Raw genomic sequence first — 19,071 nt, forward strand, 5'->3', positions numbered from 1 at the left:
TTGTAGCTGCATTTGGCAATGGCAGGTGAATGTCCTGTGCCTGTGTGTGTCTGTGTACTCTGCTGAGGTAGCGTCAGTGGCCTGTGGCATGTGACTGCTTTGAGGTGCTGCACATAATCCTGGTGTAGCTTGTGATGCACAGTGTGAGCCTGGATCATTGATTGTGTCGTTGCCCTCATTCCACCTGTGTACTTTCAATGGCACGTACTGCTTTTGCCCTTCCCCAGAGGATAATGTCCCTATGACAAAGGTGCAATGCGTTGGATGCATACTATGCCTTGTTGTAACCAGCAAATTTGTTCTAATATGTGTCTCTGTGACCTGTGCCAGGTGTATTGATGTAGTGTCACTTGTTCATCCTCACAGGTAGGCGCCTCTGCCAAGAAGCAGATCTGGATGAACGCCGTCAGTGCCGTGAGGAGGACGGAGGGTCGCAAGCGGCGCCTGGCCCAGGTGAGAAAAAGCTGGCAGGATATCCGGTGCTGGACGCGGAGGATCGCACGGGTCCTGCTGGGGGACTCACCTGAGACCCATAAGAACCGTGGGCGCCGCTGTCTGACCCACATCCACAAGCGTGTGCTGGCGGTGGTCTTTCCAGACTTGGACAGGCGCTTACAGGAGAAGCAGCAGCAGGAAGGGGGTAGGTACATGTGTGTTTGTTGTGTGTCACCAGCATTTGTAAGTGCGCAGTAGCATGGATACACTGCCAGGGTTTAAAGGTGCTGTGCAGATCCTGTTACCCACAGTATAGCGGTGCTCTCCTGCCTCCCTTCCCCTCCTTGCAATGTGTTCCCTGGTCTGTGTGTAGTCACTCCTTCACAAGGTTATCTAGGCTTGCAGTTTATCCACGGGAACAATGCCTGTAGCATCATGTGTGGGGGTGGTGTGTAACAGGTTTTGGGACCTTGCCTGTGCCCTGTCCAGTTCAGTACTTGTGGGTTCCATGTCAGTTGGCACTGATGCTGAGTCCAGACATGGGAGTTAGTCTCTCAAGTGTCATGCCTTACAGCACGCATGTCCTATGTTTTGGCCTGTTACATGATGTGCATGAGTGTGCGATACGCATAGTGCAGGGATGGTGGCGTGTGTTGCAGTCATTCCCATTCAGGACCATGGAGTTGTGTGGCCACTACTGTCCCCTGGGGCATATTTTCCTAGGTGTCATGTGTGTCATCACAAAATGTGGACACTCTCAGTGTCTACAGCATAGGTTGTGCTCTGTGCCATTGTCCCCTGGCACCATGTATATTGACGTAAAATGTAGTACAAGTGTCCACTGTACAGCCTGACCTGATTTTCCTTGTTCATACTCACGTTGGCCAGTGCCTGTGTGTCTTGTTACAATCATCTGATGATGCCCATTTGTACATTGGACAGGAGCACCTTGGGTATTTTGTGTCCAATCTTGCATTTTTCCAGCCCATGTGTATTTCACCCAGACTAAGAGATGTAAGTGCTTCCTGTGTCTCAACAAATTGTGTCATGTAGGGGGTGGTTGGTGCGGGCAAAGCCTACTTGTCAAAACCTGAAATCTCCTTGCTAGGTCTGGCCAGTGTGTGATGTTTGTCTGGACATATACTCAAGGTGCAGTGAGCCAGTCATGGTGGGCATGTTTTCAGTATTACCTATGCAGCATGTGCCTAAAGTTCATGGATATGGTCCCTGCTCATCCCTATTTTCGGCAACGCTGTGTGGTGCAGATGCAGTGCTGGATTGTCCCCAGAGCCTGGCTCCTCTGTCAAAATCTATTTCATGTCATTTGCTATTGTGTCATGCTCTCCATAGTTTTTCAGTGGCATGGTGGGTCAACCAACTGTGTGTTGCACGGCCTACATATGTACCTTGTTTTGTAGATATTACTCATCTTTCTTTTCAGGCTATGCACTGTAACCTATGTAGATTGGACTCATGTGACATATGTATACAGGTGTATGATTAATTCCTGTCTCTTCACCTTTCCCACAGCATCGTCGGGGGACACGGATGGAGACATCAGCACAGACCGAGCGGAGGGACCGAGCACCAGTGCCAGCGGTGACATCGTGGCTGGCACATCGAGTGGAACTGAGGCAGAGGGGAGTGAGGCGGAGGACCTGTCCACTGCCACCACAGAATATGAAGCTGACGGGTCCGAGGCTGAGCTCTCTGAGTGGGCGGAGGCTGCACCACCAGCTGACAGCGGCACAACATCTCTCCCCGCCCCCTCCATTGCCATCAGCCGCCTCCCACTTGCTCGTGTCCCTTCCCAGCGTGCCCGGTCACCACATGTCTCCTTCCTGCCAGGCACCGCACCCCCTGCCCCTGTCTCCACTGCTGCCGCCAATGCCGAGTCTGTGGACATCCAGCGGCAGTTGCAGGTTGGTCAGGCTGCGATGCTTAATGTCCTCCATGGCCACAGCCAAGTGCTGAACAACATGGAGGCATACTTGGAGGGCATTTTCTCATCGCAGGCTGACCAACGCAACTTGCTGAGGTCCATTGACTCGACACTGACTGCAGCAGTGGGTCTCCTGCAGCGCTTCGTCCAACCCCCTACCCCTGACCCATCCACACTTCCCACTCCCATGCCTGTCCCACGTACACCCAGACGTCAGCATGCACCCACCACAACAGACACAGGAACCACACCAGCAGGGAAGGTCAAACGCACACCTCCTGGCACGCACACACAGGGTGAAGTAGGCACACCCACTGGGTCGGGGGGAAAGCGTAAGACACGCAGCCAGAGTGGGAGTCAGCATTCCACAAAATCCACTCCCTCCAAATCCCCTCCCCTCAGCTCTCCTGGCCAAAAGTCGGATACAGGGTCAGTCCTGCCCAGTCTGTCCATCAGCCCCAGTGTGGCACCACCCCGCAAGCGGTGGAGGCAGGACACCGGCAGGGGAGTTGAGTCCCCCCCCTGTCCACACCCTCCCCCAGTGGCGCTGCGACCCATCCCTCCGACCCCCCCCCTCCTTGGGGCCTGTGGTTCCTTCGGGTGCAGGGGTGTCGCTGGAGGACCTTGCTAAGGTGTGCAGCGCCATCCTGACCTCCGCCTTTGGCGCTGCCCCACCCCCTGTGGTGGAGTCCTCCGTCCCTGCACCCACGACGCCTACCCTTCGCCCTCATGTTCCTGCGGTGCCTGGTCCTTCCCCCCCACATGATGCCCCCCCCTCTGGAAGACAAAGGAGTCTGACTGTGCAGGCAAGCTAGAGGACACGCGTCCCACTGTGTCCCCCACCTGGATTTGAACTTTGGATTGCCCTATGGGCATTGTACATTTTGGACTTTCAAGGGACAAACAGATTTTTGGATGCTGAATAAAGCAATTTCTATTTCCTTAGTACACTACTGTCTATCTGGTATTGCTGTTGGTGGACCTGCTCCATTATTTTGGGTGGTGATAATGTGTTGGGTGTGTGGGAATTGTCGTCTTGTGCTGGTCATAGGGTGGACCCTGGTATCTGTGTGCCATCACAAGCTGTTGGCTACATAACTTTGTTCATGTAAGCAGTTACTGCATGTGACATCGTCCCAAGGTGTGTTCCTTCCTCTGTGTAACCTGACATCTTCCCTGCAGGGTCATTCCAATATGTGGTGCTGAGCTGTGTCTACATTGGCTGGGTGTGTGACGGACTCGTTAGACTTTGGCCATGCATGCTGAGCGATGTCTCCACCTGCATCATTCGTGGCGTCCTTGGTGGTCACTGTACTTGTGTATGTAGACTGTTGACATGACTTCATGTGGACATGTTTTCTTTTCGGCGCTATGCATGTGTATACTCCCAGCCTCGCACACATGTGGTACATGTACTGCAGGATCTTTGTGCACCTGACTGACATTTGTGGGCATTGGATCTGTGGGTACTCCACCCTTTTCTTTGCAGGGGCACTGCTGTGAGTGTTAGGCACCCACCCCTCCTGTGTCTGGGCACTGCTTTGAGTGTTAGGCACCCACCCCTCCTGTGTCTGGGCACTGCTGTGAGTGTTAGGCACCCACCCCTCCTGTGTCTGGGCACTGCTGTGAGTGTTAGGCTCCATGCATACGCGGGTGGGGGTACGGTCCGTATGTACACTGTTGGGGTGGGGGGTACGCTCCATACATACGGGGGTGGTGTTACGGTCCGTACGTACACTGTTGGGGGGGGGTACGTTCCATGCATACGGGGGTGGTGTTACGGTCCGTACGTACACTGTTGGGGTGGGGGTACGCTCCATGCATACGCGGGTGGGGGTACGGTCCGTACGTACACTGTTGGGGTGGGGGGTACGCTCCATACATACGGGGGTGAGGGTATGGGCCGTACATACACGGTTGGGGTTGGGGTACGCTCCATGCATACACGGGTGGGGGTACGGTCCGTACATACACTGTTGTGGTGGGGGTACGCTCCATGCATACGGGGGTGGTGTTACGGTCCGTACATACACTGTTGGGGTGGGGGGTACGCTCCATGCATACGGGGGTGGGGGTACGGTCCGTACGTACACTGTTGGGATGGGGGGTACGCTCCATGCATACGGGGGTGGGGGTACGGTCCATACGTACACTGTTGGGATGGGGGTACGCTCCATGCATACGCGGGTGGGGGTACGGTCCGTACATATCTGTACCCACGCTGTGGAATGCTTGTGCGGGCCGTACCCAGGCCTTTACCACGTGGGTACGAGCCGTCCCGCCATTGTTGGGGTGTCGTAGGTGTGGGCGTGGTACGACTCGTACCCACGCTCTTAAGGTGTGGGTACGGGACGTACTTGTATTGTTGTGTTACCGGTTCGCGTCGTCAGCCACTTCCGTTGTGGCGGACGCTGGCTTTGCTGGACACGCCCCCACCCCCTCGTAGTGACCAGGGCCTGGGGGTCAGGTATGTCCAGGGCATGTGTGCTGTGTGACTTGGGTGGGGGTTTTGTGGCCTGCCCCTGCTCCTGCCCCCCCCTTTCCCCCCTCCCTTTGTTGTTCTGACCTTCTGCGGCGTCTGCGTCGGAACCTGTAGAGGAGGTCGACTGCTATGAGGGCCGGGATGACACGTAGGTTCGGGTCCATGTCTGTCCGTCGCGTGCAGGTACTCCTTGTTCGCGTCGTCCTGATTTCCCGGCAGTTTTTGGCTGCCGGAAAATATTCTCCGTGCGGGATGACGTCGGTGCGAATCGTACTTCCTGGTTCGTGAAAGGCAGGCTGGGTGCGTCCCGACGTCACGTCGGCGCTTTCCCGGATCACATTTGTATGTATATTTTCGTCGGTCGGTGTTTTGTACGAATCGTACGGAAATAGTATTTCCGTGCGAATCGTACTTCCATGTTTGTATATTGTTCCGACCGGGTACGCGTCGGACGGAGAATATGCTCCGTCCGACGGTTCGTGCCTGGTTTTTACAGGATCATAATCGGCGCCCAAATGTTTCTTGTATTTGTTGTCGGCGAACTCACTATAAACATCAGACTAGGGGTGTCAATCTGTATTTAAAAAGTGAAATAGAAGATAATGATAAGTGGATGGAATTTGCAACTTATTTGTTGGTAGAGGATTGTTTTGATTTGGGATCTGAGCAGCGTATTTGTAAATATTGTTATAACAAATTAGACGAGAATAAAATGCCTGCTAGAGCTGTTCATAATAATCTAGAGTTGGTTGCTATTCCTCCAGAGCTGATAGATTTAAATACGTATGAGTCTATTCTCATTCAATGTGTTCACCCGTTTCAGGCTATTGTTCGTATGGAGCCTAAAACAGGTAAATTACCTCCATCAGAGTTGCAAAGAGGATTGAAAGGAAGAGTTGTGTATTTACCATTAGATTTAAGGAAAAATATTGAATCTATTGGTGTAGACCATGCAGAAAATGAGCCACTAGTCATTCTAGTTAATGGTGTTCCTACTAAGAATAAGAAAATCTGGCAAGAGTTAGTGGATGTTAGAAAAGGGCAAAAGGCATCATTGTATCTGTTAAAAAATAATGAGTACTATAGAAATGTGTTTGTAGGAGAAGAAGAAATAGATTTAGCAGAAGATACTGAAACATTAAGTGGACAAATTGAAAAAGTGGACATGTCCAGATGTGAAGAAATCTATGAACATTACAGTGTAAATCCACTTCATTCCAAAGAGGTGATGGGAAATACGATTGAGTTGTTCCAAATGAAAGAAGCAACAGGAAGTCCCATGAGTGTATGGGAGGAGAGCTTGGAAGCTCGTTGTTTCCCGCAGTTGTGTCCAACAGGAAAAGGTGGACGATATGGTGAACGTCCTGTGCAGATTTCTGCATCTGAATATCGGACAACAAGATTATATGCAGAAGATCCAAGATTTCGACAATGTATCCCTTATATGTTTCATCTTCTGTTTGAAAGTGACTTGTCTGGACTTTCATATGCAGTAAATCACATCTTAAAAACTGGAATGCATCTGCAAAATGAAACTGCAAAGGATTTTATGGATAAAGTGCATCAGAGAGATGATCATTTAGAATCTCAGTTGATTAATCAGATGGCATGTCAGCGTGGGACTAATGAATATTGGTACCGTCATCATGGAGAACTGAAATGTATGCTACGGAACTTGGGAACTCCTACATGGTTTGTTACACTAAGCTGTGCTGAGTATGCTTGGGATGATTTACTTGAATTTCTTCGAGAGGCAAATTCCAATATAAAAAATATTGAATACAAGACACCTGGAGAATTGTGCTCAATGGATCCTGTTAATGTATGCAGATATTTCAATCATAGATTTGAAGCTATGATGTCTTTCATCAGCAATAAAAAGAATCCTCCTCTTGGAGAAGTTGTGGATTTCTTTTGGAGGAAGGAGTATCAAGCAAGAGGTGCTCCTCATATACATATGTTGTTATGGATCAAGGATGCCCCCAAATTTGGAACAGATTCAGATGAAACTGTTTTGTCTTTCATTGAAGATTATGCCACATGTGCTGTACCCAATAGCAGAGAACATAAAAACTTAAAACAACAAGTCTTACGATTCCAAAGCCATCGATGTGGAAAATACTGTAGACGAAAGTACAAGTCAAAGGATAAGTTCTATACCAAATGTCGTTTTGGATTTCCACATCCTGTATTATCCAAAGGAAGAGTGAACAGTTTTATGTCAGCTATGCGACATACCATCACAAGAAAGTCTCAGAAAAATACCTACAACTTAAGAAGAAGTGAAGAATCAAAATACATAAATGACTACAATCCAGTTATTTTTTACATGTGGAATGCTAACTTGGATATTCAGTATGTTGCGGACAATTCCATTGCTGTTGCACGATATGTAACGTCCTACATTACTAAATCAGAAAAGACGGAATTGAAAGAAATGTGGGAAGAGATTTCTCACGAGAAGACTCTAAGTAAAAAATTATACAGTTTCAGTTTGCAGATGTTATCGCATCGTGAAATTGGGGCATATGAATGCTCAGATCGGTTATCATCTGCAAGTCTATATTCCAAAAGTAGAAGAATCATTTGGGTGAGTCTAGGTCTTGCAGGAATGCGAAATCGGGTACTGAAATCAGTTCAAGAAATTGAATATTTAGCAGAAATAGAACCAGAAAGTACAGATATTTTGAAAACGAATATGTTGGACACATATTACCCAAACAGAAGTCATCATCTTGAGAACATGTGTCTCTATGAAGTGCTGCAAAACTACGCTTTTAAACGGAATACTACAGGGAACATCAATGATGGAAAATATGCAGTGATTGGTTCTGAAGGATGTCTGGTGAAACAAAGTAAAGGAAATTTAATTAATCACAGGAAACTGAGTTGCGACACTGCTGATAAAAGGGAATTTTACTATTTAGCCCTTTTGCAAATGTTCAAACCATGGCGTTCAGAACTGGAATTACTTGGAGATTTTCAGAGCTATGAAGATTCATTTAATGCTTGTAAAGATAGCATACAATGAAGTGCTTTTGCAAATTATGTGAAAATGTTGAATGATTAAATTGATCAAGAAGCTACAATTGCAACTGAGATTGCTAGAGACAGTTCTCAAGACAGTCAAAGTTCTGCTGCACTGAGTCAAGATCCACTTGGACAACCAATTGTTGAAAATGAAGCCGCAACTGCCATGAATGAGGTGGAAACAGCAATGTATCAAGCTCAAGAAGATGTAATACAGTTAGGAAACTTGGAATAACAACTAAATGTTGAACAGAAACAAATATATCAACAAGTGATAGAGCACATTGACCATGGATTACTTCATGAAAAGAAAGGATGCTCATGTACATCATTTCAACCTATCTGAATGTATGTGAGTGGTCGCTGGAACAGGAAAAAGGTTCTTAATTAAAGTACTTACAAGTTATCTGCAAAAAACAACTGAGTCGCATTTGTCTTGTGTTGTCACTGCTCCAACTGAGTTGGCAGCACATAACATTAAAGGAATTACTTTACATCGTTTACTAATGCTACCAGTAGAGCATGAGAACAAATTGGAATACCACAAGCTATCTGGAGAAGCTTGTTGTGAAGTATCAAGAGTCTTGAAGAAAATGAAACTTCTCATTATTGATGAGGTGAGCATGGTCTCAAACTTGATGCTTGCCTTTGTGCATTTAAGAATGCAGCAAATTCTTAAAACAGAGTATGACGTGTTATTTGGAGGAAAACACGTCATAGTTTTTGGAGATCCACTGCAACTGACTCCGGTAAAAGGACAACCGGTATTTAAAACACTTGCACATGAAGATACCAGAAAGTCTCTTGGTAGTGTTGGTAATGTGAACATTTGGACTAATTTTGAATACAAAGAACTGACAACAAATATGCGACAGGCAAATGATATTGAATATGGAAGTATTCTTCAAGATATAAGAATTGGAATTCTTACAAAACATGGCAAACAAGCTTTGGAAAGTCGATTACTTTGCAATGTCTTTCCAAATGAAAATGTAGTTCCTGCAAAAGTGTACATGAAAATTGATGAAAATAAATTAGTGATCTGTTTAATGCCAACACTGCGCGAGCGTTCCATATTCAACGAAGAACTATTGAAACTGGAAAATGAAGAAATTATAAAAATGGAAGCCATCGATAAAATAGAGCATGAAGGAATCACTATTATATTGACGGGAAAGTTGAAAACAAAACTGGAATCTTTAAAAAAAAAAAATCTAAAACAGCTAGTTTAGAAAAGACACTGTATGCGTGTGTAAACTGTCGAGTAATTTTCAGGCGTAATTTGGATGTAGAAAAAGGGTTAGTTAATGGCACAATGGGTAAAGTGGTAGATTTTGTTAATTATCAGAAAAAAGGAGGAATTGAATTTTTAAAAAGTAAATTTGATCAGATTGAAGATGTTAAAGAAATTGGTCGTTGTTCAGTTAGTTTTTTGCTTGTTAAAGATTTATATGTCCGTAGGAAACAATTTCCATTTTCTCTGGCATATGCAGTGAGTATTCATAAATCGCAAGGATTAAGTGTAGACAGTGCATTGGTGAACATTGGATCTACTGTATTTAAAGAGGGTATGGCATATGTTGCTTTGTCGCAAGTCAGAACATTATCTGGTTTGTTTTTGATTGATTTTGATGAGACAAAGGTTACTGCAGATGCAAACTGTGTAAAAGAGTATAATAGGTTAAGAAGGGTGTATGCTCCAAATTTAGGTCGATATCCTGTATTTGAAAAGCGTGTGATTGGTCGAAAAAGAAGGTTTGAGAATATCTGTTCTGAAGGTGTCGAGAAGAGAATAGAACAAGATAATGTGATTGCAAGTAAAAAGAAATTGGACACTGTTGAAGAGGTTGCTGGTTATCAGTTTGAAAATAGTTCAGGTGTCAACTGCTATGCTAATGTAGTGGTCAATGTTGTTTTTTTATCTTGAACATTTGCAAGAACAAATTATGCAGAATTTGAAAAAAAAAAATTTTGTTCTCTGTTGCATTCTGTTTATGAAAAATTGACAACAGATACAAGTAAAATACAATCTGTTTCAGATGTTCGCAATCTTTTGGATGTGTGTTCTGGTTCTACACAATTTACACAAAATATCCAACAAGATGCTCAGGAATTTTTAATGTATATGCTTACCAAAGTCAAAAAGTTTTATTGTATAATTTGTTAAAATTATCACCACACCCACATGTATGAATAAATATATATAAAATTATAAACTACCGAAAAACATCTTATCATTATCACCAATGTCCCATAAAACGTATTATATACAATTATAAAAAATTTGCTTCAAGCTCGGGACATTCAATCTCTGTAAAATCTAAATTGTCTATTTATACGGTTTTTTTTTTTTGTTTTCTTTTTTTTTTCCTTCTTAAAAGTTCCGGTATTACAATCTTCCTGCTCTAGTTGCTTCAGGCGAGTCCTTACCGCCCCCAGAAATTTGATTCCCCTGCATACCAGGATTATGGAGGATCTTCCCAGCCAATTTATGACTGCTTGTCTGCAAGTTCGAATTTTTAGGACATTAAAAGTTTGCTTTAAATACCGTCTTCTCTGCTCCATTACTGCTGGACAAACACAAAAAATATGGGCTAGAGATTCAATTTTGTATCCGCATAGACGGCATTTTTCTGATTGGTAACTCTGTTTCCAGGAGGGAAGTAAATATTTTGACACATGCTGCCCCATCCGATAATCCATGAAGAATTTCTTTAGGAATCCGCTGAAATGAGAGGAAAGGTAAGCTTGTGGTTTTAATGTTTTATAGGACGCAATAACTGTCCACCCATGCCGGCGTTTGGCCAATAAATTTTTGTCTTCCACGAGGGATTTCATTTTGGCTGCCTTATTAGTTAATCTACTTAAACCAGCTTTGTCCATCCTAGATTCCCATAATGATTCTAGATCAAGTTCTATCAAGCAAGTTTTCAGATGCTTTCCCCAGGCGCTCAAGGATTTATTGTCCGCCTGATGCATAATTTCTTCCCAACATAGATGATCCAAGGACTCCTGATTTGCAGTACGAAATTTGTTACAAAGCTTCACGAAGCCGCTCATGCTCCGGAAGTTTTGATTTTGCAGGCCAAATTCTAACCGTATCTGCGACGGGGAAGCAGATTTAGGCAGGTTAAAAACAGCTTTATAGATCTTTGTCTGCATTGCGTTTAGTAAATCTGCCTCCTTGCCGCGCCAAGTAACCAGCCCATAAGACAAAGTGGGCAGGATTTGCGCGGCCATAACCTTCAATAGATGATTGAAATTGGGGCAGTCCAATTTGGATTTCAGTAGCCGGTATGCAAAGATTAATGACTGGGCTTTTGCTTTTATCGCTACTTTTTGCTCCTTATGTTTCAGACCTTGCTCTATTGTGATTCCCAGATATTTATATGATGGTTGTTCTTCTACCGTTTCCCCATTTGCCGTCCATTTGTAGTTGAGTTTACTTGATTCCACTAATCGGACAACCTTGGTTTTACCTTTGTTTAATTCCAGCTTTTCCTGTTTTAAATATTCCGCTAATTTAGTGATTGCTCTTCGTAGGCCGATTGGTGATTTGCTCAATACTACTATGTCATCCGCGTATTGTAAAAAGTTGATTGGATGGTTAGCCAGTCTCGGCGGATGACATTCTGCTGCAACCAAAACTTTACTGATGTCCGAGAGAAATAGGTTAAAAAGGCTTGGGGCCAACACGCAGCCGTGCTTTAAACCTTGGTGCGTCAAAATCCTCGAGGTTATACTACCGCCATAGCCCAACTTGACTCTTGCCCATGTGGTATTATACAGGGTAGCTATGGCGTTTAACAGGGGTTTCGGGAATCCCCAAGTGATCAACTTTACCCATAGGCGCTCTCTGCATACCCGGTCGAATGCTGACCTAATATCAATAAAGCAAGCATATAGTCTGGAGCCCTCAGTTAATGCTTTTTCCATTAAGAGCGACAGACTGGCCAAGTTTGTAATGGTACCCATTCCTTGCCTAAACCCTGTTTGGAACTTTGGGATAATATTGGTCTCTTCTATCCAATCTTGTAGCTGTATTAGGATGCAGGAGGCGTAGAGCTTAGCTTCACCGTCTATTAGGGATATCAGCCTGTAATTGGCCGGGTTACGACGGTCCCCCTGTTTGAAAATGGGATGAATGATATTCCCTTGCCAAGATGCTGGAACTTTGTTTTGAGTGTATATGTAGTTGAAAAGGGGAGTTAGAGACTCTGACCAGAAATCCGGATCGGATTTGAAGAGCATATTTGGCAGCCCATTTGGACCTGCCGCTCCTTCTGTCTTCAATCTTGTTATTATACCCCTCAGTTGTTTTTTGGTGGTAAGAGGGGTTTCCGTAATCCCATTTACTTCTTCCTGGTCCTCTTTTCCTTTAATTGCCGGAGCCTCGTTTCTTATGTTTTTCCCGTTATCCAACTCTCTCCCCCGTTGACTATTAATACTACTTTAATCTGAATTTCCGTACAATGCTTTCACATGGCGAGTCCAGGAATCCTCTATAACCCATGCTTCTTGCTGAAGACTTCCTCCTTTGTTTAGGTCGTTAATGATTCCCCAAAAATCCCTTCTATTCGGTCATTTTCCCGCACTCAGTAGGTTATTCCAAATGGTTTCCTTATACGTTCTCTTTGCAGCCCTTAGCGACTTCCTGTACACGCTCCTTGCTTCTTTTAATTTGCGGCTGTTTAAGCTGGTCCCCGTTTTTTTTTCCTGTGCAACTGCTCTGACCTCGCGTGCAACACTTCTCTTTTTTTCTCTTAGGTCCAGATTGAACCATAGCTCCTTCCTTGCCTTTACACATCCCGGGTTCCCTGGTGCTGCTGGGAATTTGTGCAAGAGGGCCAGAATCAGATTCTCCCAGTTCTTTATACGATCTTCCTCGGGCTGAGGGCCTAAATTGGACATGTGTTGTTTTGCTGTGTCCAGAATGCTTTCCAGACCTCCCCCACGCCATTTTAACTTCTTTAGATTGAACTTCTCGGCATGTTGTAGTACAGAGAGCAGGTTTTGCAATGCAGTGAGTGCGATATTCATTCTAGTTATTTGAGGAAAATGGTCACTTTCTAAACGCTTGACTATTTGAAATGATTCTATGCTAGAAGCTAAACCCTTGCTTATTATTGTGAAATCTATTGTGGAATGGACTTTACCACTCAAATAGGTAACGCCTGCCGGAATGTCGCCCCTAGTTTTTCCGTTTAGAATTAACAAACCTAAGTCTCCTAACTCACGTACTAATTTTGGTCTTTTCTACCTGTTTTTCCCCTATGAGATTGCTGTTAAAATCTCCTGAAATAAACATCGGGCATTGCGCGTGCGATCTCTGTAAAACTATTATCAAAGATGATAAGTTTGCATATTTGTCCTGGGTTTTCCTCTCCGGGTTGATATAGATGTTAATCACTAATAGTTGCCATTTCTTGTTTCCTGTTGATGAACAATCGGTGATTTTAATCACTTGGGCCCAGGACAGGCCCACGTCCAGCTCTTCTGTTGCCCAGTTGTATTTTTGGGCTACGTAGGTTGACAGACCACCGCGTGGATGCCCGAAGGGTGATAATCTTTCTGCCAATATATGATATTCTTGGAACCCTGCGATTGGCGAGGGAGGCATTTTCCATGATTCCTGAATCAGAATTACGTCTTGTTGCTGAAAAAAGGTAAATGTGTCGTTCTCAAGGGCCATTTCTTGAAAACCATGGACATTCCAGGAACAAAATGAAATACTTTGTGGCATTAATCTCCTATGTTTTTGTTTCTGGCTTTGCTCTCGGTCAGAGTAATTATGCTCTATGTTAGGAATTTTGATTGCTTAAAATCCTTGGCAGCCATGACCAGCCCAACTTAACAGCTGTTTGCTGTCTGATACTTTGTTGGCCTTCTGGTGATAAGGCACTATGTCCTGTTGTTACAAATGTCGGCGATTGACCTCTAGCTCCTCGTACGCAAGTAGTTTGTATTTCCTTCAGTCCTATTTCTTTTTTTGAATTATGAGATTTTTCTAAAAGGGGATAGGGATATCTTGGATGCTTATGCTGCAGCAAAATGATACCCCATGCACCAAACTGAGTTCTTGCGGAAAAAATCTTGTCTACCAGGTCCTTTGAAGCCCAAGTTGTTACAGATTCCTCGGTGCCCATATTGTGGGCACTCGGTTGGAATTCCACAGAAACTAGATCTTGGGAAGTGATCTCTTTGAGTTCTGCTATTTCCTTAAACAGTTTTAGCAGGTTACCTCGATTGAGGATATCTTGCTGCCCCTTTGTTGGATAATCAGGCACAAATGACAACTTGGATTCAAAAGCCTCTGTGTAGTATGAAAGATCTTTAGAATGTTTTAGAGAAACTGATCTTTGTGGAAGAGGATCATAAATTGTGGGATTATTGCCACTCCTGAGGTATGTTTGTTGGTCTTGGTCATCCTTCCCCTCCTTGGGTTTGCCGTTGATTATTTGCGTTATTCCTGTGTTTGTTGAACTTTTTGGAACGAGCGCGGTGTCCCCAAGGGGTAGCGCACATTTGCGTTTGCTTCCCGTAATAGTGACACTCAAGGAGATTGGTCCGATGTTGCTTTCTAAGTTTTATTTCTCCTCACGTTTTGCGATTGTTCTGTTCTCCGTTTTATTTGGCGTTAGCTGGGCGTTGCTGGCTTCCCTTCCCTGTCGGGGCTTCTCGCCAATTGCGCTGTTTTTTCTCGTTTATCCTACCAAATTCGAAGAAGATGTTGTTTGGGAAGGACCTACATGCCCTGGCTCCACTATGAGCTCATTTTTGACTAGTTATTTTCCATGACACTTTGACTTGGGAGCCAGAGTTGTTAGACTCAGTTGGTTTCCGTCTGAAGGGAAAGACTTGGTTATTTTGCGCTCTTGTGAGTCTTGTGACTCTTTGGGTCCCTGCCAGCCTTCCCTTATTGAGTTTTCTGAGGCTCCCTTGTTTGATGGTGCCTGGGCTCCCTTTGTTTCGTCCTGTAATTGGCGATTTTTTTCCTCCTTTGGAGTGACAGATTTGAATATGGAAAAGATGTTTCCGTCTTTGGTTTGTAGTTGCTTTTTGTTCTTTAATCTAGCCTTCCTTGCCTTTTTTCTTTCCCTCTTGGTTGATTTTCCCGCAATGAGGAATTGATTTGTGAGCTGCGTTATATCCATTTCCTTTTCTTTTTTTCCTAGATTTTTTCCTACTATTATTTGCCCTGGATCCTCTGATAGATTGATTTTAGAGTCTCCTTTTATGTCGTTTGTATTTGTGGTTATCGTTATATTCTGCTCTTGAGGTAATTCCTTGCCGAATTTACTTGTTCGGGTTAGTTTAACCTCCTCTAGGATGTCTTTGAGTGTGTCCGGGAGACTGACTAGTTTTTCAATAATGCTCCCGCAACCACAACTGGGTTGTTGTTTCTCTTCTACAACACGGGATTCTAATTTCTCTCTGTTAGTCAAATGGGATGATAGTAGGTCCAATTTCATATTTATTCCAGAAATGTGGCCTGCTATTAGGTTTATGAGGTCAATCTGGACCTCCAATTTATCTGATTGATAATTCAGCACCTTTATTGCTTGATCTAGGGTGCCTAGGAGGGATTGGGCCAATAAATTCGATGGATTCGATGGGTGTTCTTTATACCAATTTAGCATTTCATCTGGCTCTGCGACTGGATCCAACGTGCACATTGACGAGATTGTAATTGGAGCTATTTGACTGGGGTGATTTTTAAGATTTTGGTTTCTTGGCATGATACCACTGTCATCCAAGGTTAGCCTTTTTTGCTCTTTGATGCAAGGGGTCGAGACCGCTATACCTGGGCTTATCTGATTGTCATTAGTACCCAGCTCTGACTCTTGGCTGGCATTATTTTTTGTTACTATTTCCAAAAGTTCCTCGAGTTGGCAATCGCAAGATAAAACGAGAGAGTTAAGCCATGAATCAGGCACTTGGGTGGACAATGTTTGTGGTATGCTTGATTTTAAACTTTCCTCCTTAGAGATTTTGGCTTCACTTACAGGGCTCGGTTCTTTGCCTTTCACTACCAGTGATGCTATTCTGCTCCGCAATTCTCGTTTTGCGTTTGATAGTGGGTCTTCTGTACATTCCTTTTTTCCTATGTTCTTTATGGATTCCATCACCTTTATGGGAGTTTTGGGATGATGCATTTGAACTGACACTAAGGCCTGATTTGGGTGGTTTGTGAGAATTGGCTATGGCTGCAAGGGTTGGGCCCCCGTCGCGTCATTTTTGATTTTTGTCCCACTCTTGATACAGGGGGGCGATGCCTTAAGTGGGACGATAGGGATTGGTAATTTACTAGCCTCAACTGTTGATGTTGATGAGTAAATCGCCGACAACGGGTCCTTTAGATAAAAGAATTTGTAGAGACCGGATTTCCGTCTTGAAGTTAAAGACGGTTCTGGGGTCGGTGCTGAGACTAGCCTCTCTCTAGGGCTCTCTCTGGTGAGTTGTAATCCTTTCTGTGGCAGAGAGTTAGCCTCCTTCGGTTCATTTCTGGAATTTTGATTTGGTTTTTTTCTTTTGCTTACCGCCGTTTGCCGGACTTTTCCAGATCTCATTCCCGGTTAGGACGCCGAGATGGTGGCTAAGGTCTCCTGCTTGCCTCTGCTGCACACCGCGGCTAGTGTGCTATAAATCGGGCTGATAAGTCAGGATATGGGTACCGCCAACAAGGCTCCTGGTGTCTCCAAATGTCCTCAAATACCTATGGGCACTAGTCTCTGCCACCCTCACTGCCCTCTTTATTGGCACTCCCTCCTGCCCCACGCCCAGCCCCTGCCAGTGCCGCCTGTGCCACCCTAGCGCCAGCCACAGTGGACCGATGTCGCGAGACAAGCAGGAAGGAAGATTTTTGGCAGCGAGCAGGTGGGGTGATTGAGTAAACCTTTTCCGCAGTAGCAGACCGGAGCAGAAGGGCCCCTGAGCTCCTCAGTGTCTTTCCCTTTTTTCAAAGCCCATGGTGTACTCCGCACTATGTGGAATGCGCGGCCTGCAGAACCGCAGCCCACAATGGCTAACGGCTAACCACTGCCGGGCGAGGCGTAATACTGCCGGGTAAACCAGTACAGCTCCCCCGGGGACGGGGACGGGGAGCTACAGAGAGGCCGCGCGGAAATGAATTCAAGCCTCCGGCTCACCTGTCGACCCGCCGCTGATCTGGATATACCGGCAGTGCCACTGTTCAATCGCTGTGCCGGCTGTTCCACTGTTCTGTCATTGCGCTGCCGTACGTTGGCCACCACACTGTCAAGCCTGTCCGCACCGTCCGCGCTGCCCGGGGGTGGGTCGAACGCTACCCCGACTGCTCCCACTGGCCGCACCGTCTCCGTCTCCGTCTCCACTGAGGCCACCAAAAACTGAGTACGCCTCAAAAGTGCTTCGACAGCGACCTCCAGCGGACCTAGCCAGGAGTAGTACGTTTCCAATGCAGGACAGCTGTTCATAAGACCACCATCCACAGCATACAAATGTATCAGATGAGCACAAACCAGAGCCATCCACTGACCTTCCTATATGCTTACCATTTGGGGTAGAAATAGAAAATATTTTTGGCCTTTCTTACAAATGGGAACATCATTGTGAAAATTGTATGTATACATGTTCCACTAATGTAGATACTGAAAGATTTATGTATTTAACATTACCAGACTGTAAATCAGTGTCTTTCAATAAATTAGTTAAAGGTGCAAATCAAAACATGGAGTGTAGCCAATGTAAATCAGAAATGTTATCCACATTATTTTTAACAAAATATGGACAATACATAATTTTTATGATGCAACGTTGTACAGCTGATGGAAGAAAATTGGATACTTTAATAAAGCAGTTTGTAGCAGCACAAGTATCAATATCAGGAAGGACTTTTGTAGCAATTGCAATAATTTTCCATAATGGTCCTTCCACCACATCTGGACATTACACTGCCTATCTAAAATGTGACAAAGGCTGGACACTTTGTAATGATTCCCAGTTGGTTTACAAAAAACGTTTGCCTAGGGAATTACCAAATTCCTACCAAATATTTTTAAAGTCAAAGTTTTAGGAAGATAATTCACTCTCTGAGAAATGTATTATTATAATTTAATAGGACTACCATTGGACAATTTACATAAAAAGGAGTGCAAAAATACCATTTGGCCTCAAGGAAAGGTATGTGTTTGAATTATGGAGTTTTTTGTGCTCATTGACTCTGTGAATATTTTTAAGCGACAACATTTACAGTTTTTATAAGTTAAACTTATAAAATTTTGTTAGCCATAAGCATTTCATATATGTGTGATTTGTATCGTGTGGTATTTTACTGAGAATAGCATGTTGGTTTTTTAAACAATCTTTTTGATTGTTAATTTTTTTGCCCGCTGTTAAGTGATGAGTACGATTGAAATCACTATTTCTAGTGAAATTCAATATATTCTGAGAACAGCAAAAAAGGCAAACAAATTACTTTGTTGAAATTATGCTGTGTTGTAAAAAATGTATTATTACTAGGCCTGGGCGTAGTTCGCGAAGTAGCACTTCGCGAAGCTACGCAAAGTGAAGTTCGCACTACGCGAGCTACGCGTAGCACTTCGCGAACTGCGTAGTACCTTGTTTGCACTGTGCCAGATGTCGTTTTCAATGATTGCACAGTGCAGACAAGCAACCGGCACTGTGCAATCATTGAAAATGGCATCTTGCACAGTGCGAGCTGTAGTTTTCTGCTGCTCGAGTAGATTTTTACTCGAGCTTCAGCTTTCTCAACGCGAACTGGTAATTTCTCATCGCGAGCGGTAGCGAGCATACGCGACCACTCGCAATGAGAAACCTGACCTCCTCGTGTTGGGAATCTCGCCGGGAGGTTTATTTTCCATGCTCGCGATCGCCAACTTGAAGTTGCTGATCGCGAACAAGGAAAAAGTCTCGCCGGGATGTCATTTTGCTTGCTCGCGGTCGCCAACTTGACGTTGAGGACCGCGAGCAAGCAAAAAATGACCGCAGCACTACGCAACACTACGCTACGCGTGTTCGCACTGTGCTACGTGCAGTTCGCGTAGTGCGAAGTCACGCGAACTTCGCAAACTACACGAGCGTAGTGTAGGGCTTTGCTCAGGCTTAATTATTACATGTTATAACTATTTTTTCTTTTCTTTAGAGATCCTAATTCTAAAATAAGCAGTTTACATCAATTTTT

Source organism: Triturus cristatus, chromosome 10 (genome assembly GCF_964204655.1).
Source record: "Triturus cristatus chromosome 10, aTriCri1.1, whole genome shotgun sequence".
In the NCBI taxonomy this organism is placed as follows: Eukaryota; Metazoa; Chordata; class Amphibia; order Caudata; family Salamandridae; genus Triturus; species Triturus cristatus.